The sequence below is a fragment of the Hyperolius riggenbachi genome, chromosome 5 (genome assembly GCF_040937935.1).
Source record: "Hyperolius riggenbachi isolate aHypRig1 chromosome 5, aHypRig1.pri, whole genome shotgun sequence".
Taxonomy (NCBI): domain Eukaryota; kingdom Metazoa; phylum Chordata; class Amphibia; order Anura; family Hyperoliidae; genus Hyperolius; species Hyperolius riggenbachi.
This window is the reverse complement of record NC_090650.1, coordinates 179,493,811-179,520,703: the sequence shown is the minus strand read 5'-3', so window position 1 is coordinate 179,520,703 and position 26,893 is coordinate 179,493,811. Positions and strand designations below refer to the sequence as shown.

Below are 26,893 nucleotides of genomic sequence, written 5' to 3'. Positions count from 1 at the left end.
AAAAAAGCATAGAGGAGGACACAAAAAAGCATGGAGGAGGACAGAGGCGGACACATGGGGGATACAGGAGGACACAAGGAGGAGACAGAGGAGGAAACATGGAGGCACAAGAGGTACAGGAGGGCATGAGGTACAAAGTGGGCACAATCCACAAGATGTTCAATGATGCACAAGGTTTAGAATACATATTTTTCCCCTAGTTTTTGTCCTCTAAACCAAGGTGTGTCTTATGGTCAGAAGCATCGTATAGTCTGAAAAATACAGTAATAATATCAAATGAACTGAAAGCAAATTTCCCCTCCATCAAGTGCAATAACTTTTTTTTTTTTTAAACCTCCAGAAGATTTTTCAGAATGAATAAATTCCCCGTGTCCAGCCTTCACTGTATAGTGGGAATACACACCAAGAAAAAAAATTACCACCCGAAGTAACACAATTGACAACTATATATACTGTGTATATATGTATATATGTATATATATATATATATATATATATATATATATATATATATATATATATATATATATATATACACACATATACACATACACATACATGCCAGGGGATGAGCAGCACAAATTGTATGCAATACTGTGCAAAGCATGCATGCAGCACTGGAGATCCCCAGTCCCCATAAGAAATATATAAATACAGAGGGGCTACTGCACACAACAGGAAGACAGTGACAGGGGCTCTTGGTTACGCTTTAACGCATTTAAGCTCACTAACTGCACCAAAGTGTCCCCAATCTGGTGAGTCCTACTCTAACTAGGCAAAAATGCTAGTTTTCTTTTTATCAGCGTTCTAGTGGGAACCATGCCAAAAGCCCAATGGTCAGCTAAATGGGAGAAAGGAAATTAAAAACACCTCACCTTCTACTAGCTACTGACTGAATTATGAGCTCCGTTCATTTATATACTTAACTGTGCTAGAGGTGGGCGTGGTTATGCACGCTCACAGGGGAAAAATAATATATACCAGGGGAAGAGCAGCATAAACCAAATTTTATGCAATACTATGCAAAGCATGCACGCAGCACTGGAGATCCCCAGTCCCCATAAGACATATATAAATACAGAGGGGCTGCAGCACACAACAGGAAAACAGTGACAGGGGCTCTTGGTTACGCTTTAACACATTTAAGCTCACCAACTGCGCCATAGTGCCCCAAATCTGGTGAGTCCTACTCTAACCAGGCAAAAACTTTGGCGCAGTTGGTGAGCTTAAACACGTTAACGCGTAACCAAGAGCCCCTGTCTTCCTGTTGTGTGCTGCAGCCCCTCTGTATTTATATATTTCTTATGGGGACTGGGGATCTCCAGTGCTGTGTACATGCTTTGCATAGTATTACATAACATTTGGTTTAAGCTGCTCATCCCGTTATATATTATTTTTCCCCTGTGAGCGTGCATAACCACACCCACCTCTAGTACAGTTAAGCATATAAATGAGCGTTCAGTCAGTAGCTAGTAGAAGGTGAGATGTTTTTAATTTCCTTTCTCCCATTTAGTTGACCATTGGGCTTTTGGCATGGTTCCCACTAGAACGCTGATTAAAAAAAACTAGCATTTTTGCCTGGTTAGAGTATCTCAGGATATCTCGGGATATCGAGATATGGGTATCTCGGGATCTGTTAGATCTTCTCAAGAATCACCACTTCGACCCCTATCTACTATCTGGTCAGCTAGGGGATCCAAAAGCCCTGGGAGCCATTCCCAGGAATCTTAATTCATCTATAGACCCGGGACTAATTGGAGAATTCCCCATATTTTTTCTATCTTTAAAACAGTAAATCTTTGTCCGTCCTCCCTACACGACCTAATTTACCCCACAGTCATCGGCTGATCTGTTTAAAATGATAAGCTTGGTTTCCCGTTTCCAGAGCACTCGGATGCTTTACCCCCCATTCCAGTTTGTTGGCTATTTGCATTATTATCTCAAGTTGTCACTTGACTTTGTACCCCCACTAGCTGGAAATTCAGGGGTTTAATTAATTAAGCTTATAGTTTTCAGATTATGGTCATATTTGAGCATGTCATGGTGTAATTTCATGATTTTCTTTGTTATACTTCTCTTGCCTATGATGATGCAGTCACAATTGAGATTCTTCGATAGAAATGAGCTCCTGCAACTGTATAATGCCGTCTTAAAAGGTACCCCATTTCCTGAGGAGATGCTTTTGGCCAATACCTCCCCGATACCAAAACCTGATACAGATACCACTCTCCCACAACATTTCAGGCCAATATCTATAATAAATAATGACCTGAAAATATTTACAAAAACATTAGCCTCAAGATTAGCCCAGGTTATTCCCTCCCTTATATCTCGAGAACAGACGGGTTTTACTCCCAGTCGCCAAGCTACCGACAATATTAGGCTTGCAACTAACATTATTTAGGATGCTGAACTCAAAACTAACCGTCTAATGCTCCTAAGCCTTGACCTGCACAAGGCATTCGATTCTGTGTCTTAGACCTATCTATTCTCGATATTGCAACGTATGGGGTTTACAAGCTCTTTTATGGCTGCGATTACAGCTCTATACAGTCTCCCTCAAAGTAGAAACAAAATCCCGGGAGGTAACTGATTTCTTTTTGGTATCTAGAGGTACTAGGCAGGGGTACCCATTGTCCCCCCTGCTTTTTGCATTGATGATGGAACCCCTAGCCCTAGCTAATAATGCAGACCCCAATATTAAAGGCTATGAATTGGACTTCCGTTTCCGGCGCCTACAAGGAAAGTGATGCGATAGCGGATCTCCGCTAAGCTAAGCAACACGCAGCGGCACAAACCCACAGAAGACACTTGGTATTTACCTCCCCTGATACCGGACACCATCCCGAAGCCACAGAGAGTCCCGTATGGACCGTTACCTGACGAGATCCGCGGTGAAACACGGTGATCGCCGCCCGGACACACCGCGTGGCAAAATGGCGCAGCAGGCCCCACCCGAGGATAACTACGCCACAGACGACTCTTCTCATCATGGCTGGGACGAAGATACTGACCATGAAGAAAGACGGAAACTCACTGATAGTCATCGGCCCCGCTCACTAGCCAAAGAAGTAACTAAATGCCTAATCTGCAGTTGATAGTAAAAGAGGCTGTCACCAAGTCGCTCTTCTCACTCACAAAAAAAGTTCAGGAACATGCTTTCAGGCTATCTGAGGCAGAAAAAAAAAATCTCCACATGTGAGGATGATTTGTACCTTGCCCAAATTAAGCTTAGGGACACGGAAAGGCTGAACACTATCCATCATAACAGAATTGAAGATTTAGAAAACCGCTTGCGGCGGAATAATCTTTGTATAGTGGGCCTACCTGAGCAAATCAAGCCTGAGGAACTGAAGTAGTTTTGTGAGACCACACTGCTGTCCCTACTATCTATTACAGAGCCCTGTAAGACCGAGCGAGCTCACAGAGTGGGCCAGCTGCCCCAAGGCAAAAAAGACCCCAAGCCTAGGATGATAATGGTGAAATACCTTGATTACACAGATAAAGCTAACCTATTACGTGCATACAAAGCTATGAATACCCCCTTAGAACATAAAGGGACTAAGCTCAGAATCTTTAATGCCTACTCTCAGGAGGTTTCGATAAAACGTCAAGTTTTTACACCTGTACCTACTATATCCAGCTCTCTTACGCATTACTGATCAGGAGGGTCAAATTCATGTGTTTAAAACACCTAGGGAAGCAGAAAACTTTCTTGCCGTGCAGAGTCCCAGGCAGCAATCCTCTCGTTCAAATCATTCCTCTCCTGGAACTCATGATTGATAATTCAAAGGGAAAAGCTTGTTCTTATTATATCTTTTCATGCTCTGTCATATGAAGAATATGTACTCTGTACAAATTGTCATAACAGTTAAATAATAATATGCAATGCTGCTGCAATAAGTTGTTTGGTTTCGGTAGTAAGGATGTTTATCACACATTTGTGGGGAAGAGGTGAAGTCCTAATTCGATTTTATGTTCTAATTAATGTTCTTGCCATTATATTTATGGTTCACAGTTGTCAGTTCATATTTGGGGAAGAGAAATTGGTCACATCGCTTTCTTATAGGGAAAGGCCTAGCGTGGGAGAGATCACCTTGTGGTTGCAGGATTTTAAAAATATAGTATGTATGAGGTGCATAACTGGTTCATGTAATAATGGTCAAAATATGCTCGTGGAACGTTAAGGGACTACGGTCTCCTGTACAACGGTCACAGATATTGCGTCATCTAAAAAAAATACAAGTGGATATCGCACTTCTGCAAGAAACGCATCTCAAAGGGGAAGAGTTTACATTTAAGAATAAAGGGTGGGTGAGACTGATTTGGATCGGATGCAGTGGGAAAAAAAGCAGGAATTCTAATTCTGATTAGCAAACTGCTTCAAGGAAAAGTAGACTTAAAGTATGCTGGCATGGAAGGACGATGTATAGCAGTTACAGTGCAGCTCCCAGGTGATCTCCTCATGATATACAATGTATATGGCCCTAACTCTTTAGATTGTAAGCTAGCAAGGGCAGGGCTCTCTCCCCTTTTTGTGTCTTGGAAATCATTATACATTTTATTCATCATGTTATTTTTATCACTGTCATTACCACTTCTGTATTTTGTATTCTGTATGCTGTATCATTTTTTGTATTTTGTCACTAATTATGTATCTTGTATATTAGTGTGCACAATTGTCTGTATTATGTACCCCATGTTTGTTTCTTACTTTGTACAGCGCCACGGAATATGTTGGCGCTTTATAAATTAATAATAATAATAATAATCATAACTCTGATAAATCAATATTTTATGACTCCCTTCAACAGGTACTACTTCCTGAGGACCTAGATAATATAATCATAGGGGGTGACTGGAATGAAGTTATTAATAAGGTAGAAGATACCAAATCAGAAGGGGGACCTGTGACTGGGCGTAGAGGGGAGACCTCCCTGTTGGCAAATTTTATCAATAATTTACACCTTACTGGCACCTGGAGATTTTTCCACCCATGTGACAGGGATTTTACCTTCTTTTCCCACCCACATTCTTCATTCTCTCGCATTGATAACATTTTGATAGGGGGAAAGATGGTACCAAGATTACTGTCATCATCTATCCAGGATAATCTAATTTCAGACCATGCCCCCATAGAAATAGAAATTATGGAGCAAATTCCACATGGCTCAGATATTATCTGGAGATTTCCAGCTTACTTACACGGAGATGATAGTTTCATCCAGTCATTGCAGGGATGGTGGCTTGAATATTATCATGATTTGGATAACCCAGGCCTTGATTTGGATAACCCAGGCCTTTTCTGGGACATTGCTAATAAAGTACTGAGAGGGAGAATAATAGCATATGTTGCTAGCAAAACTATCTAGGGGGATATATACCCCAGAACCTATCCTAAAACTTAACCTCCTGTGCGGTATGGACGAGCTCAGCTCGTCCATTACCGCCGGAGGGTGCCGCTCAGGCCCTGCTGGGCCAATTTTCTCCAAATAAAAAGGTGCACACGCAGCCGGCACTTTGCCAGCCGCGTGTGCTACCTGATCGCCGCCGCGAGCAGCGGCGAAAGAGGGTCCCCCAGCCGCCCGAGCCCTGCGCAGCCGGACCAATCAGTTCCGACCAGCGCTAAGGGCTGGATCGGAGGCGGCTGACGTCAGGACGTCGGCTGACGTCCATGACGTCACTCCGCTCATCGCCATGGCGACGAGGAAAGCGAAACAAGGAAGGCCGCTCATCGCGGCCTTCCTTGTTACTTCTGATCGCCGGAGGTGATCACAAGTACGCGTCAGGAGCGCCCTCTAGTGGGCTTTCATGCAGCCAACTTTCAGTTGGCTGCATGTAATAGATTTTTGTTTATTACAAAAAAAAACCTCCCGCAGCCGCCCTGGCGATCTTAATAGAACGCCAGGGAGGTTAAGGATAGCCAAGGACATTTAACAAATATTTAATATTTATATTTAACAAATCATCCCAAGGTGATATCTGATATATTTGCTGACTTCTATAGGAACCTGTATGCCCAACCCTCTAAAGATATAGACTCAATCGCAGATGAATGGTTAAATAAAGAAAATTTAATGAAAATATCAGATGACTTAGAATCACTAAACAGTAACATCACTCCAGAAGAAATCATAGCTACTATTACTACCCTTTCTAATCACAAGGCCCCAGGTCCAGATGGTCTCTCTGCAGAACTTTATAAGAGACTTTAAAAAAAGACATTGCCCCTGTATTAGCCAAAATATTCAATGATAACTTACAAGGACGCTCCTTTTTAAACTCTGGTAATGAAGCACATATTAAAGTTTTGTTAAAGAAAGATAAAACCCTCTGCTCCCTGAATCTTATAGACCGATCTCATTAATTAATCAAGACATCAAGCTTCTTACTAAAATAATGGCCAATCGGTTAGCCCTTATAATGCCTAAACGAATGAATCCCACCTAATCTGGTTTCATTCGAGGACGTTCAGCAGTGGCAAATATTAGAAAGGTACTAGCCATTTTGGAACATGTCAGTTCATACCCACCCACTCACCTGTAAACAATCAGCAATCTTAACAATTGATGCGGAAAAAGCATTTGACGCTATTAATTGGAGATGGATGGAGTTGACGCTTCACAAAATGGGTTTTACGGGTTCTTTTTTAAACTTAATTAATTTATTATATCAAAATCCTAAGGCCAAAATCCATTTACCTGGATTTCTCTCTACTCCCTTGACAATTCATAGGGGGACTAGGCAAGGGTGCCCACTTTCCCCTCTCTTATTTAATATCTCCTTGGAGCCATTAGGTAGACTTCTCTTGCACTACAATAAGGGCATTCTGATCAATAATCACCCAGTCCACCAAGCCCTATTTGCAGATGATGTGCTTCTATTCCTATCAGACCCTCTCCAACAACTTCCATCTATACTGCAGCTGTTTAAAGAGGTAGGCGCACTGTCAGGTTTTCAGTTCAATCCTTCTAAGAGTGAATTAATGTTCTTGTCAAGAAAAGCCACCATCCCTGCAACCCATGACTTTGAGGTTAAAGTCACATCAGGCCCAATCACATATTTAGGTATTAAAATCAACCCTGATCTACACTCCCTCTACCACTTAAATACAGTGGCCCCCTTGAAGTTTTCCACATTTTGTCACATTACTGCCACAAACATGAATCAATTTTATTGGAATTCCACGTGAAAGACCAATTCAAAGTGGAGTACACGTGAGAAGTGGAATGAAAATCATACATGATTGCAAACATTTTTTACAAATAAATAACTGCAAAGTGGGGTGTGCGTAATTATTCAACCCCCTTTGGTCTGAATGCAGTCAGTTGCCCATAGACATTGCCTGATGAGTGCTAATGACTAAATAGAGTGCACATGAGTGTAATCTAATGTCAGTACAAATACAGCTGCTCTGTGACGGCCTCAGAGGTTGTCTAAGAGAATATTGGGGAGCAACAACACCATGAAGTCCAAAGGAACACACCAGACAGGTCAGGGATAAAGTTATTGAAAAATTTAAAGCAGGTTAAAGCTACAAAAAAATTTCCAAAGCCTTGAACATCCCACGGAGCACTGTTCAAGCGATCATTCAGAAATGGAAGGAGTATGGCACAACTGTAAACCTACCAAGACAAAGCCATCCACCTAAACTCACAGGCCGAAAAAGGAGAGAGCTGATCAGAAATGCAGTCAAGAGGCCCATGGTGACTCTGGACGAGCTGCAGAGATCTACAGCTCAGGTGGGGGAATCTGTCCATAGTTAACTATTAGTCGTGCACTGCACAAAGTTGGCTCTTATGGAAGAGTGACAAGAAGAAAGCCATTGTTAACAGAAAAGCATAAGAAGTCCCGTTTGCAGTTTGTCACAAGCCATGTGGGGGACACAGCAAATATGTGGAAGAAGGTGCTCTGGTCGGATGAGACCAAAATGGAGCTTTTTGGCCAAAATGCAAAACGCTATGTGTGGCAGAAAACTAACACTGCACATCACTCAGAACACACCTATCCCCACTGTCAAATATGGTAGTGGCAGCATCATGCTCTGGGGTTGCTTCTCTTCAGCAGGGACAGGGAAGCTGGTCAAAGTTGATGGGAAGATGGATGGAGCCAAATACAGAGCAATCTTGGAAGAAAACCTCTTGGAGTCTGCAAAAGACTTGAGACTGGGGCGGAGGTTCACCTTCCGGCAGGACAACGACCCTAAACATAAAGCCAGGGCAACAATGGAATGGTTTAAAACAAAACATATCCATGTGTTACAATGGCCCAGTCAAAGTCCAGATCTAAATTCAATTGAGAATCTGTGGCAAGATCTGAAAACTGCTGTTCACAAACGCTGTCCATCTAATCTGACTGAGCTGGAGCTGTTTTGCAAAGAAGAATGGGCAAGGATTTCAGTCTCTAGATGTGCAAAGCTGGTAGAGACATACCCTAAAAGACTGGCAGCTGTAATTGCAGCAAAAGGTGGTTCTACAAAGTATTGGCTCAGGGGGCTGAATAATTACGCACACCCCACTTTGCACTTATTTGTAAAACATTTTTTGAATAATGTATGATTTTCGTTCCACTTCTCACGTGTACACCACTTTGTATTGGTCTTTCACGTGGCATTCCAATAAAATTGATTCATGTTTGTGTCAGTAATGTGAGAAGATGTGGAAAACTTTAAGGGGGCCGAATACTTTTGCAAGCCACTGTATAGTCCCATTAGTGAAAAAAGTGATTGCTCATCTCAAGGCCTGGGCTAATCTTCCCTTGAATCTTATGAGCCGGGCTGCACTAATAAAAATGGTGAGTTTTGGCAAATTGCTTTACCCCATGCAAGTTCTCCCACTTTTATTCAGGCATTTGGAGATCCAGCAGCTAAATACAGCATTCAAACAATTTTTTATGGAAAAATAAAAGATCTAGGATTTCATTAGCTAAATTATCACTACCAAAAGAGTTAGGAGGGGCGGGGCTCCCGGACATCAGGTGGTACAATCTAGCATGCATTACCAGACATGTGAGAGTTGTTTCACGCGTCTACATTTTCTAATTATGCACTGGAGGCTACCATAGCTGAGCCTTGGTATCTTGCTGGCTTGTTGCATGGTGACTGGAGTGTCCTACCCCCTCGGATTAAACGTAGTATCTTATTTAGAGATACAATCCTTACTTGGAGAGAATTGAGAAAATTCTTCGGGTTGCCTTGGAAGATCTCCAAATACCTGACGCTATGGGGTAGCCCAGAGTTTAAACCGGGTATGCAACATGGAGGTTTTGTTAAATGGGAGGTGAAGGGCCTATATAATCTGGGACATCTTCTAGACCTAGATAAGCATGTCTGGAGATCCTTCAATAATGTTAAAGAAATCCATCAAATTCCTAGTCGGGACTTCCTTAATTATGCACAAATTAAATCTTATGTTAACGCTAATATTGCTAAGATTTCCAGCCTGGCCACCATTACCCCATTTGATATCTTTATTAAAGCTAATGGTGACAAGGCGACCCTTTCAGCAACACATAAGGCCATATTATCATTACAAGGAAATAAATTAGCCTCGTCATGCTTTAAAACCACCCTGGCGTTCTATTAAGATCGCCAGGGCGGCTGCGGGAGGGGTTTTTTTTAATAAAAAAAAAACTATTCCATGCAGCCAACTGAAAGTTGGCTGCATGAAAGCCCACTAGAGGGCGCTCCGGACGCGTCATTCTGATCGCCTCCGGCGATCAGAATTAACAAGGAAGACCGCAATGAGCGGCCTTCCTTGTTTTGCTTACCTCGTCGCCATGGTGACGAGCAGAGTGACGTCATGGACGTCAGCCGACGTCCTGACGTCAGCCGCCTCCGATCCAGCCCTTAGCGCTAGCCGGAACTGTTTGTTCTGGCTACGCTGCGCTCGGGCGGCTGGGGGGACCCTCTTTCGCCGCCGCACGCGGCGGATCGCCGCGCTGCGATCAGGTAGCATACGCAGCTGGCAAAGTGCCGGCTGCGTGTGCTCCTTTTTATTTCATGAAAATCGGCCCAGCAGGGCTTGAGCGGCAGCCTCCGGCGGTGATGGACGAGCTGAGCTCGTCCATATCGCCCAGCAGGTTAAAGAATGGTCAAAATACTTCCAAGGCCAACACTTCCAAGAGGACATCTTAGACGGTTACTTACAAATTTGCAAACTTATTCCCAGTGAAATATGGAGAGAATCTCATTACCTTTTTATACATCATGCTAAATATGCGTTCAACCTCCCATACCGGAATCCGCCCTTGGGGTATGAAGCAAAGTGTCCCAAATGCAATCTTCCTCAAGCAAATCTATTCCATTGTATCTGGGCCTGTCCGGCAATTGATAAATACTGGACTAAAGCTTTCAAATGCATCAACAAAATCTGTAAGAAATCTTTAGAGAAAGATATTTACTAGCCCTCTTCAACATCATACCTCCAATTACTGACTCGGCTAGCCGTCAGTCAAAACCTTCTGAACTAGCCCACATCATGCTCTGTGCTACCCGCAAAACAATTTTCAATCGCTGGATATACCCTTCCATTCCAACTGTCTGGGATCTAAAATCAGAACTCACAAACTTGTTCACTATAGATAAAATTTAAACTTTACTACATAAAGAAAAGTGCTCAGCAAAGTTCTTCAAGAGATGGAAACTTTTCATCATAGCTTCTTTTAATAGAACCGAAATAAACACTCTCATGGAGCCCTTTAAATACACTTCATAGTATGCAACGGAGGACCTGCATGGCACTTTAGGCCAACTTGCAATCACTACCCGTTAAACCAAAATTAATGATGATCCTGTGTCTTTTCTGCTCTAGGATACACTTTATTTGCCTTCATACTGGGGATTTGGGGGCTACATATTGAAGCTTTCAAGAAGAAAGCGGTGTGACCATGGTGGGAGGTGTTTGTTCTTTGAGATTTGGGGGGAGGGGGGGTTGACTTCTTTTAATCGACTAACTAATCTCCTAGAAACAAGGTATATGATAACTGTTTCTAAGTTACTCTAGCACAAGTGACTTACTCACTTGCAATGTCTTCTGCTTAATTTCATCTGTTGTCATGATGGCCTTAATAATGTTATACTAGTCTATCATCTGCTATGAAAGCTCTACTTTAGTTAGAGACAGAATATGGCCACTAAGGTTTTCTAATTCCCCTGTTTATTGTATTAAATGTATTTTTTTTTTACTATATGATCACAAGAAGTCATGTTTTCTATGTTCTAAAAAACGTTTAATAAAAACTTTATAAAATAAGTCTATACGCTGATGATGTTTTGCTTTTTATTTCCCAACCATTAACATCCCTTCCTTCCCTTTTGCATACCCTAGAGGTGTTTGAGCAAAGCTCTGGTCTTAAAGTCAGAATCCGATTCATATAAATTGATTGAAGCAATTTTTTCTTTTGTCTGGAATATTAACAAATGTAAATATCTGGGAGTTACCCTGACTCCATTAGCCCCCCTCCTTGAACAAAACCTTACTCCTCTCCTTACCAAATTTAAAGCCCTTATCAAAGAGTGGTCTTCAATACCAATTTCCTGGATAGGTAGGATGATTGCAGTAAAAATGGTATTGCTCCCTAAGTTACTTTTTATTTTTAGAGCTTTCCCACTATTCATCGCTAAATCAAAACTCCTGGCATTTCAAATCTTATTTAATAAATTTATTTGGAACAACAAACGCCCGAGAGTTAGAAATGGGATCCTTTATAGACCTAAACACACAGGAGGTCTGGCGGTTCCTCAAGTTTGGCACTATTATCTAGTTGCCAGGCTGGCTCAAATGTCACATTGGAATAATACTATCTCCCTCCCCTTTATGGGTACAATTTGAACAGGAGACCATTTTATCATACTCTTTCAATGGCCTTTTGTGGAACCCGGTTCTTGTTCCCCAGCCTGTCTCCCAATTAAATAAAATTGTCTGGCAACATCTACGGCTATGGAAGACCATACAATTTCGACTTTCTTTAGCCTCAGTGAAATCCCCACTTCTCTCCTACCTAGGTAATCCAAATTTCTTGCCAGGTTTAGCTAATTCTGAAGCATTTCATTGGTGGATCGCCAACAATCTGCTCATAGCTAGAAAGTTCTGGTTGGTGAGCAGGGATGCTCAAATTCGGATTCGGGAGATACCCGGATAGTTGCTATCCGGATATCTCCCAGTAAACCTGTGCGGGCTGGGCGGGGGGGGGAGGGGGTCAAGTTTACCTATCTGACGTCTTCTTCGGTCTGTCCCTTGGCACCTCCCACGATGCGGTCCACGCGGCGGTCACGTGACTACAAACACTTTCTTCTTCCAGGTTGAAAGAGGAAGTGTTTCTAGTCACGTGATGCGCGTGGACCGCATCGTGGGAGGTGCCGAGGGACGGACTGAAGAAGACGTCAGATAGGTAAGCTTGACCCCCCCTACCAGCCCGCAAAGGTTTACTGGGCGATATCCAGATAGCAACTATCCGGGTATCTCCCGAATCTGAATTTGAGCATCCCTATTGGTGAGCACATTTATCCCTTTTTCACTTTTTGTTCAAAATAGATCTATCCCCCAGGTTGAAATTTTTAGATATGCACAAATACGGCATTTCCTCTCTTCTCCAACCTTAAGCCCTCCTGAACGTTTTGGCACATTTTATGAACAAATTTGCCTACATCCACACACTGAAATTGGGGTAATCTCAAGAATTTATAGCCACTTGCAAAATTCTTCTTTAAAAGAGAAACCTAAACATTCAAGATTGGGAGACAGATTGGGGTTCTCCTCTTACAGATCGCCAATTGTCTAGTATCTTCAGCAATATAGCTAAGAGCTCTAAATATAATTTTATTAAGGAAACGGCCTATAAATTGGCTACCAGATGGTACTACACCCCTGATAGCATCCAGAAAATGTTTCCTCAGTCGTCCTCATTATGCTTCCGGGGCTGTAATTCTATTGGAACCATTAAAAATATTTTTGGGGAGTGACCGGTGGTAATAGACATCTGGCTAAAAACATCTGCTTTACTTAAAGAAGTTTTGAAAATTGAGGTCAAATTCGACATGTTAAATGCCCTACTGTTTTTGCCCTCCAAACAGGTACCAAAACCCTTTAGGCCTTTAGTAAATGTGTTCATAGGTGCCACACAATGGCTGATTGCTTTCCATTGGAAGCAACCAGCCATTAATTTTGACCTTTTAGCGTCAAAGCTTGATCAAATTTTATTAATGGAAAAAATAGCATATACCCTAGACAGTACCCAAGATAAATTTCTCTCTAAATGGAAAGACTGGATCACTTATCGTAGTCATACAGACCTCCTAGCTAGAGCTCTTTTGTTAGCTTAAGAATCACTATCTTTAATCTAAATGACAATGAGTTCCCTTACCAGCCTTACCCTGCTTTTCCTTTCTGAGATGGCGCCTCAGGGCCACGGTGTCGGTTTCCCTGAGACGGCTCTCTACCAGTTAACTTCTCTATGTAAGGTTACTGTCAGGTATGAATCCTTATTCCTTTATAAATAGTGATTATGTTTAATAACAAAGACTTCACCTATTCTTTACATCTGCTTGTTTTATTATTATGACATGCCATATTTGACCGACTGTCTATTGTTTTATTTGCACGTGTAAAATACTGTTATTTCTCAAACAGTTTGAATGTTTGTACTATATGAGAATATCTGTTAATGAACGTGAGTAAACAGAAATTTTTTTTTCAACTGTCTATATCTCCAGAAATCAAACGAGAACTGACCATACTCTTATCTAAGTACTGACAAGGATTTCAGCAACCTCCCCTCCAACACTTGACCCACTCTTAACCACTTCCCAACTGAGGGGTTTTACCCCCTGACCACCAGAGCAATTTTCACCTTTCAGCGCTCCTTCCATTCATTCGTCTATAATTTTATCATTACTTATCGCAATGAAATGAACTATATCTTGTTTTTTTTCGCCACCAATCAGGCTTTCTTTAGGTGGGACATTATGCCAAGAATAATTTTATTCTAAATGTGTTTTAATGGGAAAATAGGAAAAAAATGTGGGGAAAAAATTTATTATTTTTCAGTTTTCGACCTTTATAGTTTTTAAATAATGCATGCTACTGTAATTAAAACCCATTAAATGTATATGCCTATTTATCCCGGTTATAAAACCGTTTAAATTATGTCCCTATCACAATGTTTGCCGCCAATATTTTAATTGGAAATAAAGATGCATTTTTTTCAGTTTTGCGTCCATCCCTAATTACAAACCCATAGTTTATAAAGTAACAGTGTTATACCCTCTTGACAAATATTTAAAAAGTTCAGTCCCTAAGGTAACTATTTATGTATTTTTTTTAAATTGTAAATTTTTTTTTTTTTTTAATTACAAAAAAAATAATAATTAGGGAGTGTGGAAGGTAAGAAGTTAATTTTTTGTGTAAAACTAGTTTGTGTGTAAAAAATGCTTAGGGTGTAGTTTTACTATTTGGCCACAAGATGGCAACAGTAACTTTTTGTTTCATGCGACCTGCAAGCGTCCTTCTGGACGCTTGGAGGAAGTAGAAAGAGGCTGGGAGTTTGTTATTGCTCACAATGATCGCGCTGCTCAGCCGAGCGGCAGCGGATCATTGCAGGGCTTAGATCAACGAACGGGAATGGATTTTCCCGTTCAATGATCTCTGGGCGAGCGGGCGGCGTGTTTACAAGCGGGAGCGCGGCCAGCGGCAGGAGTGCGCAAAGTACGGATTTCTCCGTCCCTGGGGGTTAAAGGATGGAAAAAGGGACGGAGAAATCTGTACGGGCGGGGGTAAAGTGGTTAAGCCACCCACTCGATTCCAAATCCCAAAGAAATTATATTCCAACTCAGGCTTTAAAATAGAAAAATCAGCCAAAGGGGCCAGAGGAGACCATTCTTTAACCCACTCCGTCTTCTTATCAAATCCCATACGTTCAAGGTATTCTGTATCCAATTGGGAGTCATATGAGGCAGCCCTGTATATTTCCCAGGAAGCCAGAAAGCACTCCCCAATGCTCTTCCAGCTCACATATTTTCCACCCCAACCCATTTCCTATCCTTTATCCCATATGAACAATTTAATAACTTACTTAATATACAGGCTTGATAATACATCTTAGGGTTTGGCAGTCCTACTTCCCCCTTCTTTTTAGGCCTCATTAAAATCCCATAAAATACATGGAAAGCCCCCCCCCATATAAATCTCAAATAAATCTCAAATGAGGACAATTGACAACTTGTAAAAAATTTAAGAGTAGGTAAGTCTAACAGGATTTTTTTATCGAAACAGTCGATTGGGTGCTGGCTAAGGTATGTACCTAATCGATCACAATGTTAATTGTGGTTTTATGACATCGAGCTGGTGAGTTGGGTGCCCTACATTTGCTGATTTATTTTGGCCATCACTCAGGTAATACTAGCCCATCAGCTATTAGTCACCCAACGACTAGTATATTGGTTTGTGCTTTTGGTAATTTGGGCGTCAGGGGGTTCATATTATAAATTAAATTATAAAGCAGCAATATCTTAACGCTAGTGTAAAACAGACAATAGTGGGAAGCATCGATACAAGAGTAGATCAACACAGTAGCTTGAGACATTAACGATACTGGAGCATTTGATAAAATGCCCTGCCCTTGCAACCTTACAGTGTAGCTATATCAGACAGGGGCGTAACTACAGTGGAGGGATGTGGCCGGGCCATGGGCTAGGGGAGCCAGGTCCTGTTTACAATGAAAAGCAGAAACAGAATGTTCTACATTAACTACTCCTGGCAAGGATACAGGCCCATCTTCACTTCACCTTTGCAAGTATCGTGCAGCCAGCCAATCACTAAGCGGCTTTAGACCCATGTCATGTGACAGATGGAAGCTGTATTGTAATTGGTAAGAAGTCGATGGAATCAGACAACTTTTGGAAATTACTGGGTGCTGGAGCCAAGTGTAAAGAACTCAAGTGGTTATGGTGAGGTTCCTTACAGTAGATAAAGGATCAATTAGTTTATTGTGCCAATGCACTGTCAGAATTTTAGCGGTTTATTTATGCAGGAAAAGCTGTCATATGTGTATGTTTTAAGTTTTAATGTTCAATGAAAAATTTCATTGTAAACTGTAAAGTTAGAGTACATCTTTAAAATATTGCTCTGGGGCATCTCAGCATATTCTAGGCAGTGAAACTCATAATTATTAGATTTTTTTAGTTCAGAAGCTAAAACATTTTTGTTTATGTTACAAGCATCTTTCAAATGTCAAGGTTATACATAAGCGTACTGTGTGAAGACTGAAATAAAGCAAGCTTAAAAGTCACATTACTGCAGCAGTCATATATATACATTTTCTCAATTATTACATATAAATGTTATAAATATAAATAATCAATACAGTACTTCTAAATAAAGAATTATTGTTATTCCCTATAATTACATATAATAGAATTTATTACATTGAAATACATTTTAAAAGCTGGATTTTGCCAGTGATATATGAGACCATACAACTTTCATAAGATTGTTTTAGTTCTAGAAGATTGTTTATATGTTTTTTTTACTTAAAGGACGTCTCAGCTAGCTAAACACTGATAATACATGCTAAGTTTTGGGAAAATTCATCAACTATACAAAACAAAAAGGGTTTTCCCAATTATTTAAAAATTATTAAATGGTGACTTCTGCCGGTGGAAAATATTACATTTATTTATTTATTTCTAAGAGACAAATTTATGGAACAGAATTTTAAATTATTAAGTATTAATATGCAATTATATCTTATATGATTGTTTTAAGAACAATTATATAATACGCTTTATATTTAAATAAGTATATTAGAAGCCCTGTATGTTTCAATAAGCCTTAAATTGCTGAAGACTCTTCCAGGTCTGTGTTACAGTGTCAGCCTGACCAATCCTATGTCTGGGAAAAGACAGACACATTCCAAGCTAATTAGTAGAAGGACACCTTATCAGAAATGCGTCACGAATTACATGGTTTAATGTTTGAAAGTCCCAATGTATGGGGCAAATAAGTCAACCAACAGACAAGATGGCTGGTGACGTCCATTTTTATTTACTGCGTCAAATATGACATTATAATCAAACGTCAGAATTTGTAAACACTCCAAATGACGTTAATTCTCACAAGATAATGTAATTAAGGAATTTATAAACAATAATATTATGACTTGGGTATTCAAAACAAAGCATTGACACACAGAAGTTTTAGCCAATCAGAACCTGGGATTTAGGGAAATTCCAGATTAGGCAGCCATATTGCATCCAATCACTATAAAAATAGGAGCTGAAAGCTCATAGTTTGCACTAGCCTACCAATCTCCTGAGAAGACACAGAGACAGAAGCTACCTTCCCACACATAGTTCTAGATGCTGAAGAGATGACAGAGAAGGGGTAATATGCTTAATATTCTGGTGATTTACTTTATTAATTTTTCAGCATTAAGTTCTTTTAAGTTGTTGGCAAGAAGTTTTTTTAGAAGCTATTTTTTATGCTATTTTTTTAAGAAGATTACTACAAGTTTTACACAGCTACTAGATACACAGCTATTGATACAGATAAGACTACTTTTGATCCTATTCTACATAACACAACCGTTATATTTTTTGAATGTGCTTAGAAGATTGATAATCGCTTGGCTATAAAGGCCATGATGAGATGGAATACTGTTAGAAGGAAACACTACTTGAAACTGTTCATATTTTGTATATATACTGTATGATAAGCAAATACATTCTTTTTATATAAAATCATATACTGAGTGCTCTGATTTATTTCAAGGTATACCATCAATCTATAATTACTGTTATAGAGGGTTCAGACCCCGCTACGCCAGATTTATATGATAGCAACGTTTTAACCACTTAAGGACCACAGTATTTTCGCCCCTTAAGGACCAGAGCCTTTTTCTCCATTCAGACCACTGCAGCTTTCACGGTTTATTGCTCGGTCATACAACCTACCACCTAAATGAATGTTACCTCCTTTTCTTGTCACTAATACAGTTTTCTTTTGGTGCTATTTGATTGCTGCTGCGATTTTTAGTTTTTGTTATATTCATCAAAAAAGTCATGAATTTTGTCAAAAAAATGACTTTTTTAACTTTCTGTGCTGACATTTTTCAAATAAAGTAAAATTTCCTATACATTTGAGCGCGAAAGTTATTCTGCTACAGGTCTTTGATAAAAAAAACAAAAAACATTCAGGCTAAGTTCACAGTGGGACGTTAAAGTCGCGCGTTAAAACAGCATTTAACGCAGAATAACTCACTGCAATGAAAAATCAATGCCCCGTTCACAGTGCACACGTTACGTTAGTGACTAACGCGGCACGTTAAGTAAAAGTACTGCATGCTGTGCGTTATACACGTTATTAGCTGCGTTGGACTGTTTGCACATGCTCAGTAATGACTTACTTTTCATTGCCTGTATTTTTTACTGTATCTGCTGTATGCGACGGTAACGCTGCGTTGCCACTTTTTGGGCGCGTTGCGTTGTAAGCTTGCGGTGCGACTTTAACGTGGCATCAAAACGCAACGTCCCACTGTGAATCTAGCCTCAGTGTATATTTATTGGATTGGGTAAAAGTTATAGCGTTTACAAACTATGGTGCCAAAAAGTGAATTTTCCCATTTTGAAGCATTTCCGACTTTTCTGCCCATCTGTCATGTTTCATGAGGTGCTAAAATTCCAGGATAGTATAAATGCCCCCCAAATGACCCCATTTTGGAAAGAAGACATCCCAAAGTATTCACTGAGAGGCATGGTGAGTTCATAGAAGATTTTATTTTTTGTCACAAGTTAGCGGAAAATGACACTTTGTGACAAAAAAAAAAAAGTTTCCATTTCTTGTAACTTGCGACCAAAAAAAATGAAATCTGCCACGGACTCACCATAGCCCTCTCTGAATACCTTGAAGTGTCTACTTTCCAAAATGGGGTCATTTGTGGGGTGTGTTCACTGTCCTGGCATTTTGGGGGGTGCAAAATTGTGAGCAACCCTGTAAAGCCTAAAGATGCTCATTGGACTTTGGGCCCCTTAGCGCAGTTAGGCTACAACAACGTGCCACACATGTGGTATTGCCGTACTCAGGAGAAGTAGTATAATGTGTTTTGGGGTGTATTTTTACACATACCCATGCTGGGTGGGAGAAATATCTCCGTAAATGACAATTTTTTTATTTTTTTTACACACAATTGTCTATTTACAGAGATATTTCTCCCACTCAGCATGGGTATGTGTAAAAATACACCCCAAAACACATTATACTACTTCTCCTGAGTACGGCAATACCACATGGGTGGCACTTTTTTGCACCCTAACTGCACTAAGGGGCCCAAAGTTCAATGAGTACCTTTAGGATTTCACAGGTCATTTTGCGACATTTGGTTTCAAGACTACTCCTTACGGTTTAGGGCCCCTAAAATGCAAGGGCAGTATAGGAACCCCACAAATGACCCCATTTTAGAAAGAAGACACCCCAAGGTATTCCGTTAGGAGTATGGTGAGTTCATAGAAGATTTTATTTTTTTGTCACAAGTTAGCGGAAATTGATTTTAATTATTTTTTTTCACAAAGTGTCATTTTCCGCTAACTTGTGACAAAAAATAAAATCTTCTATGAACTCACCATATTCCTAACGGAATACCTTTGGGTGTCTTCTTTCTAAAATGGGGTCATTTGTGGGGTTTCCTATACTGCCCTGGCATTTTAGGGGCCCTAAACCGTAAGGAGTAGTCTTGAAACCAAATGTTGCAAAATGACCTGTGAAATCCTAAAGATACTCATTGGACTTTGGGCCCCTTAGCGCACTTAGGGTGCAAAAAAATGCCACCCATGTGGTATTGCCGTACTCAGGAGAAGTAGTATAATGTGTTTTGGGGTGTATTTTTACACATACCCATGCTGAGTGGGCCTGATCTGATGGATAGGAGTGCTAGGGGGGTGACAGGAGGTGATTGATGGGTGTCCCAGGGGGTGGTTAGAGGGGAAAATAGATGCAATCAATACACTGGGGAGGTGATCAGAAGGGGGTCTGAGGGGGATCTGAGGGTTTGGCCGAGTGATCAGGAACCCCACACGGGGCAAATTAGGGCCTGATCTGATGGGTAGGTGTGCTAGGGGGTGACAGGTGGTGACAGGAGGTGATTGATGGGTGTCTCAAGGTGTGATTAGAGGGTGGAAATAGATGCAAGCAATGCACTGGCGAGGTGATCAAGGCTGGGGTCTGAGGGCAATCTGAGCATGTGGGCGGGTGATTGGGTGCCCTAGGGGCAGATTAGGGTCTAATCTGATGGGTAACAGTGACAGGTGGTGATAGGGGGTGATTGATGGGTGATTGATGGGTAATTAGTGGGTGTTTAGGGTAGAGAACAGATGTAAACACTGCACTTGGGAGGTGATCTGATGTCGGATCTGCGGGCGATCTATTGGTGTGGGTAGGTGATCAGATTGCCTGCAAGGGGCAGGTTAGGGGCTGATTGATGGGTGGCAGTGACAGGGGGTGATTGATGGGTGGCGGTGACAGGGGGTGATTGATAGGTGATTGACAGGTGATCAGTGGGTTATTACAGGGAAGAACAGATGTAACTAATGCACTGGCGAATTGATAACGGGGGTCTGAGGGCAATCTGAGCGTGTGGGCGGGTGATTGGGTGCCCGCAAGGGGCAGATTACGGTCTTATCTGATGGGTAACAGTGACAGGTGGTGATTGATGCGTCATTGATGGGTAATTAGTGGGTGTTTAGGGTAGAGAACAGATGTAAACACTGCACTTGGGAGGTGATCTGATCAGAATCAGAATAATCAGAATCAGAATCAGCTTTATTCGCCAAGTATGCCAGAGGCATACCCGGAATTGTTTTTGGAGCACATGGCAAGGCGTTTGTACATACATACATAAAACTTACATACATACGGCGTAGGGTGGGCTACATAAACATGAAAATTTACATGGTAAGAGGCATTCAATCAATCAAGGGAAATATGCATGAAGGAAAAAAAAAAAAAAAAAAAGCTGTCATGTAGAGGTCAGTTGGAGTTCAGTTGGAGTACCGCTTGGGGGAAGAAGGTACTCCAGCATCTGGTGGTTCTGGTGGGGACGGCCCTGTAGCGGAAACCCAGTGGAAGGAGCTTGAAGAACCGACTGCCCGGGTGGGAGGGGTCAGTCAATATTTTGGTGGCCCTCGTCCTCATTCTGGCCGTGTGGAGGAGATCGAGGGGTGGCAGTGGCAGTCCGATGATTTTTTCTGCAGTGCTGATTACTCTGTGGAGTTTTTACTTATCGCTAGCAGATGCCCCTGCGTACCAGACGATGAGGGATGAGCAGAGAATGGACTCCACAGTGGCAGTGTAGAAACTCCTGAGCAGCTCGCGTGGGATGCCAAATTTTTTCAGTTGGCGCAAGAAAAATAACCTCTGCTGTGCCTTTTTCTGCGTTATCGTGGTGTTCTGCCCCCATTTTAGGTCTTTAGTGATGGTAGTGCCGAGGAATTGGACACAGGGGACCCTGGAGACTTCGTTGTCCCCTATGAAAATTGGATGGAGAGGGGGTGGGCGTCTCCTGAAGTCCACTACCAGTTCCACTGTCTTTGCCGCGTTGAGGACTAAATTGTTATCTGTGCACCAGTTGCAGATCCTATCTATCCCGCTGCGGTAGGCATCCTCATTGTTACTGCTGATGAGTCCAATGATTGTGGTGTCATCCGCAAACTTGATGACCTTGATAGAGTCGTCAGTTGAGGTACAGCTGTTGGTGTACAGGGAGAACAGGAGCGGGGACAAGACACACCCTTGCGGAGCACCTATGTTAGTGGTTCTCACCTTGGAGTAGCAGTTGCCCAGCTTGACCCTCTGCGTTCGATTGGAAAGGAAGTCACCGACCCACCTGCAGAGGGAGGGTGCTACTCCCAGCTGTGCAAGGTTGGCAAGCAGGATGTCCGGGCAGATGGTATTGAAGGCGGAACTGAAATCCAAGAACAGGAGCCTGGCGTAGGACTTGGGCCTGTCGAGGTGCTCCGTGATGTACGCCAGACTGATGTTGATGGCGTCCTCCACCGACCGGTTTGCCCTGTATGCGAATTGATGTGAGTCAAGGAGGGCGTTGGTGGAGTGCTTCAGGGAGGCAAGGACCAGACGTTCGAAGACCTTCATGATGGTGGGAGTTAGGGCCACTGGTCTGTAATTGTTGAGATCAGTGTTACCTGTTTTTTGGGGATTGGGAAAATCATGGACCTCTTGAAGCAGGAGGGGACCTTGCCCTCCGTAAGAGATCTGTTGTATATGGAGGTGAGGACAGGGGCCAGCTGGTCTGCACACACCCTCAGACAGATTGACGTCACACCGTCTGGGCCTGAGGCTTTCCTAGAGTCAAGCTTGCGTAGGTGTCTTAGTACTTCCACCTCGCAAACTGCGATCAGTGAGTCTCCACCATCTCCCGAGACAGGTAGAGGGGAGTGCACCCCGTTGTCTGTGGCCGTTGTCGTGCCAGGCTGCTTGGGTAGTTTTTCAAACCTGCAATAAAACTCGTTGAGCTCGTCGGCCAGTTTAGTGCTGGGGGCTGCTTGCTGGGGTGGGGGCTTGAGGTTTGTAGCTGCCCTAAGGCCTTTCCATACCTCTCGAGAGTTGTTGGACTGGAGGCTCAGGCTTAGCTTGTCCGAGAAGGCCCTCTTTGCGTTTTTTAGTTCCTGATTTAAGGCATTTCTGGCAGCTCTGAACTCCTCCAAGGAACCAGACTTGTGCGCCGCCTCCTTCAGTTTCCTGAGCCGTCTCAACTTGCTGTTGAACCAAGGCTTGTTGTTGGGGTACACCTTGAAGGTCTTGGTTGGTATGCAGGTGTCCTCACAGAAACTGATGTAGGAGGTGACATTCTCTGCCCATTCCTCCAGGGAGGGAGCTGCCAAGACTGACCAGTCTGTACAGTCGAAGCATGCCTGGAGCTCCAGCTTTGACTCCTCTGTCCACCTTTTGGTTGACCGGACGACGGGCTTGATGGTGTCAAGGTGCCTTCTGTAGGTGGGGATCAGATGAATTAGACTGTGATCGGAGTTCCCCAGGGCAGCACCTTGAGCAGCCTTGTACGCGTTCTTGTGGGCAGTGTAACAGTGGTCGAGGGTGCGGTCATTTCTGGAGGGGCAGGTGACGTGTTGCTTGTACCTTGGCAGTTCTTGGTTCAGGTTTGCATGGTTGAAGTCCCCCAATATCACAAGGAGGGCCCCTGGGTGGCAGGTTTCCCATCGAGAGATGCAGTCGCTCAGAGTGCTCAGAGCCTGCTTTGCATTAGCATCGGGGGGAATGTAAACACCGACAAGAACAAAGGATGTAATCTCTCTGGGCGAGTACTGTGGCCTGCAGTTGATGACTAGGATCTCGACATCAGGGGAGCAGCTAGTGCTAAGGATGGAGTTATCAGTGCACCATGCGGAGTTAATGTAGAAGCAAATCCCGCCACCTCGCTTTTTCCCCGAGAGTGTGGGATCACGGTCAGCCCGGAGGAGGTTGTAGCCAGGCACCTGCAGGTGGTTGTCGGGGATGCCATTGTTCAGCCAGGTCTCAGTGAAGAAGAGGACTGGGGTGTTCCTGCTGATTGCAGGTTTGCTGTCGAGGAGTAGGAGCAGCTCGTCCATCTTGTTGGGGAGAGAGCAAACATTCGCTAGTAGAATGGCAGGGATGGGGGAGCGGAGCCCTTTCTTTTTGAGTCGTACCAGGGCACCTGCCCTGCACCCCCTATGGTGCCGCTTCCTCTGGGTGCTGTTGGCCCTGCTAGTTAGGTGGTCAATGTGTGAGCTGGCTATGTCCCACAGCGATCTGGCGTTAGGCGATTCGCAGAGGGCTCTCGGTTCCCAATATAGTAGGTACTCCCTTGACAGGACTCTGGGCTGTGGGGGCACGGGGTGGAATGACTGCCCTCCGCCTGAGCCTGGGGGTGGGGGCATAGTGCTTGAGACCGTGGGCTGGCTGCCCCAGCATATGAGGTCAGTGGTGGTACTGGCACTATGGGAGCTGGTGGTGGTGCTGTATATATTTTACAAAGTGGCGGACATGCAACCAAGGGCCTGATCTGAGGTCTGCGTGGGATCAGGAGCAGGCTGAAAGGGCCACGATGGGCCGGGGTTTTGAGCAGGGGACTGAGCAGGGTCATGTGGGGCTGGAGGGCCAGGTTGGGAGTTTGTGCAAGGCCAGGCCGGAAAGGGAGCAGGCCAGGCCTAGCCACGTGGGGCCGGAGGTTGGGCGTGCGGGCGAGGAGACGTACCTTGGTCCTAGTAGCCCCGGCCAGGACGCGTGCTGAGGAGCGTGCAGAGGAGAGACCTCCGGCAGGAGCTTCCGCGGAAGGCCGCTGGCAGAGCGTCAGCAGTGGCTGGGAGGCTGAGTCCTGAGGAGCATCGGAATCCGGGTGGTGGCGGGAGCATAGGACCAGAGCGACAGTTGAGGAGAGTGCTGAGGAGAGACCTCCGGCAGGAGCTTCCGCGGAAGGCCGCTGGCAGAGCGTCAGAAGGCTGGGAGGATGAGTCCAGGGGAGCTTCGGAATCCGGGTGGCGGCAGGAGCTGAGGACCAGAGCAATAGTTGAGGTGGTCCTACAGGGGAGCCTGTGAGCTGAGCGGACAGCGGTGGCGGGCTCCGGAGCAGCATCTGCGGCGGAGGTCCGGGTGGCGGTTGGAACGGTCCTGGGTCGCGGCAGCAGGGGAGCCTGTGATCTATGCAGAGCTATGCCTGTGGGCTATGCGGACAGCGGTGGCAGGGTCCGGAGCAGCATCTGCGGCGGAGGTCAGAGTGGCGGCGGGAGCGGCAGTTGAAGCGGATGGCGCTGACATTCAGGGGTGTCCGCCGGCAGAAGTGTATCTCTGAGAGGGGGTCAGCGGGAGCCGCAGCCAGAGTGTATGCAGCCGCCGGGAGCAGATGTCTGAGTCCCGGGACTAGAGTACGCTGCCCTCGGTGAGTGGACTGCTTAATATGCTTGCTAACTATACTAAACTATACACTATACACTAAGAAACTACACTAGAAACTACAAAAACTAAGAAAACACCAGTCGGATGTCGGATCTGCGGGCGATCTATTGGTGTGGGTGGGTGATCAGATTGCCCGCAAGGGGCAGGTTAGGGGCTGATTGATAGGTGGCAGTGACACAGGGTGATTGATGGGTGATTGATAGGAGATTGACAGGTGATCAGTGGGTTATTACAGGGAAGAACATATGTAACTAATGCACTGGCGAATTGATACGGGGGGTCTGAGGGCAATCTGAGCGTGTGGGCGGGTGATTGGGTGCCCGCAAGGGGCAGATTAGGGTCTAATCTGATGAGTAACAGTGACAGGTGGTGATAGGGGGTGATTGATGGGTAATTAGTGGGTGTTTAGGGTAGAGAACAGATGTAAACACTGCACTTGGGAGGTGATCTGATGTCGGATCTGCGGGCGATCTATTGGTGTGGGTGGGTGATCAGATTGCCCGCAAGGGGCAGGTTAGGGGCTGATTGATGGGTGGCAGTGACAGGGGGTGATTGACAGGTGATCAGGGGGGATAGAGGCATACAGTACACAGGGGGGGGGGGGGGTCTGGGGAGAATCTGAGGGGTGGGGAGGTGATCAGGGGGCAGTTTAGGGTTAAAAAATAAAAAAGCGTTGACAGATAGTGACAGGGAGTGATTGATGGGTGATTAGGGGGGGTGATTGGCTGCAAACAGTGGTCTGGGGGGTGGGCAGGGGGGGGGGGTCTGAGGAGTGCTGTGGGCGATCAGGGGGCAGGGGGGGAGAAATCAGTGTGCTTGAGTGCAGACTAGGGTGGCTGCAGCCTGCCCTGGTGGTCCCTCGGACACTGGGACCACCAGGGCAGGAGGCAGCCAGTATAATAGGCTTTGTATACATTACAAAGCCTATTATACACTATTACAGCAGCGATCCGGGTGCTAGTAACCCGCCGGCACTTCCGAGCGGCCGGCAGGTTACAGCGTGAGGGGGGCGGAGCCAGTTGCCGGCGGCTGATCGCGTCACGAATGACGCGATCGCCGCATTACCACGCCCGCAGCCGCCCCCGCCAATGGGCGTATTGCGGTTGTTTAGGCCCGGACTTTGCCGCCGCCCATCGGCTGGGGGCGGTCCTCAAGTGGTTAAAGGCTGGTCCTTTACTGAGTTAGCAATCATGAAAAAGGCAAGAACCGCTCAGGTTTTTGACAGTACAATGGGTTTTATAATAAAGTTTTAAGCATTTTATACAGTATCACGTTCTGGGAGTTTTTACTCTGATTTGAAGTATAATTGAGCACCAGTAAAGAGCCAGTGGGGAAACCTAGACCCTGATGCACGGAGGAGTCGGTTGTTTTAGTTCGTCTTAACTAGTGTTGCTCTCCACGGCCTGATGATCACGGCATAGCAGTGATCACAAGCCCATTTTCCTGAATAAGTCACTCAGTGTAGTCAGTGACATTGTACTGTGCCAAAAGGGATATGTGAGGGAGCAGGCTGGTGTTGTACTTTGTTCTCTGGTTGAACTCGATGGACGTATGTCTTTTTTCAACCCAAATGCCGCCTCGGCGTCTGGGACTGGTCCACAACGCCAGGGAGAGAGCACTCAGCTGTAGGGGATGCAGCAGAAAGGCATCCATCAGCAGCACAGCGGGCGCCGTTGGCACCCATTTTCAGCAACTTGGGACGCCATGTGGCCATTCGGGAGAGGCAGGTAGAAGCAGTGGCGGAGATGATGGTGGAGGAGCAGCCCATTACTTGTTCCCAGACCTCCGCTGTGACCAGCACTCCCAGCAGCAGTACTAGCAGCAGCAGGCAACATCCCCCACTTGCTGTGACATCCACCCCAGCAGCCACTGGTCAGCCCTCCCTGGAAGAGAGCATTCTGCCCCTCATTCCGGCGTCTGGGAGCATCTTGACGGCTGCCTTTGAGGATCTCATGGGGCCT

General features: G+C 44.3%; 1 protein-coding gene across 9 annotated transcripts in view; it reads right to left on the bottom strand.

Annotated features, from left to right (window-relative positions):
• The window catches only part of TERT (telomerase reverse transcriptase), a 961,487-nt gene that overhangs the window by 534,971 nt on the left and 399,623 nt on the right, over nucleotides 1-26,893 (bottom strand). The gene's annotated exons all lie outside the window — the stretch shown is intronic.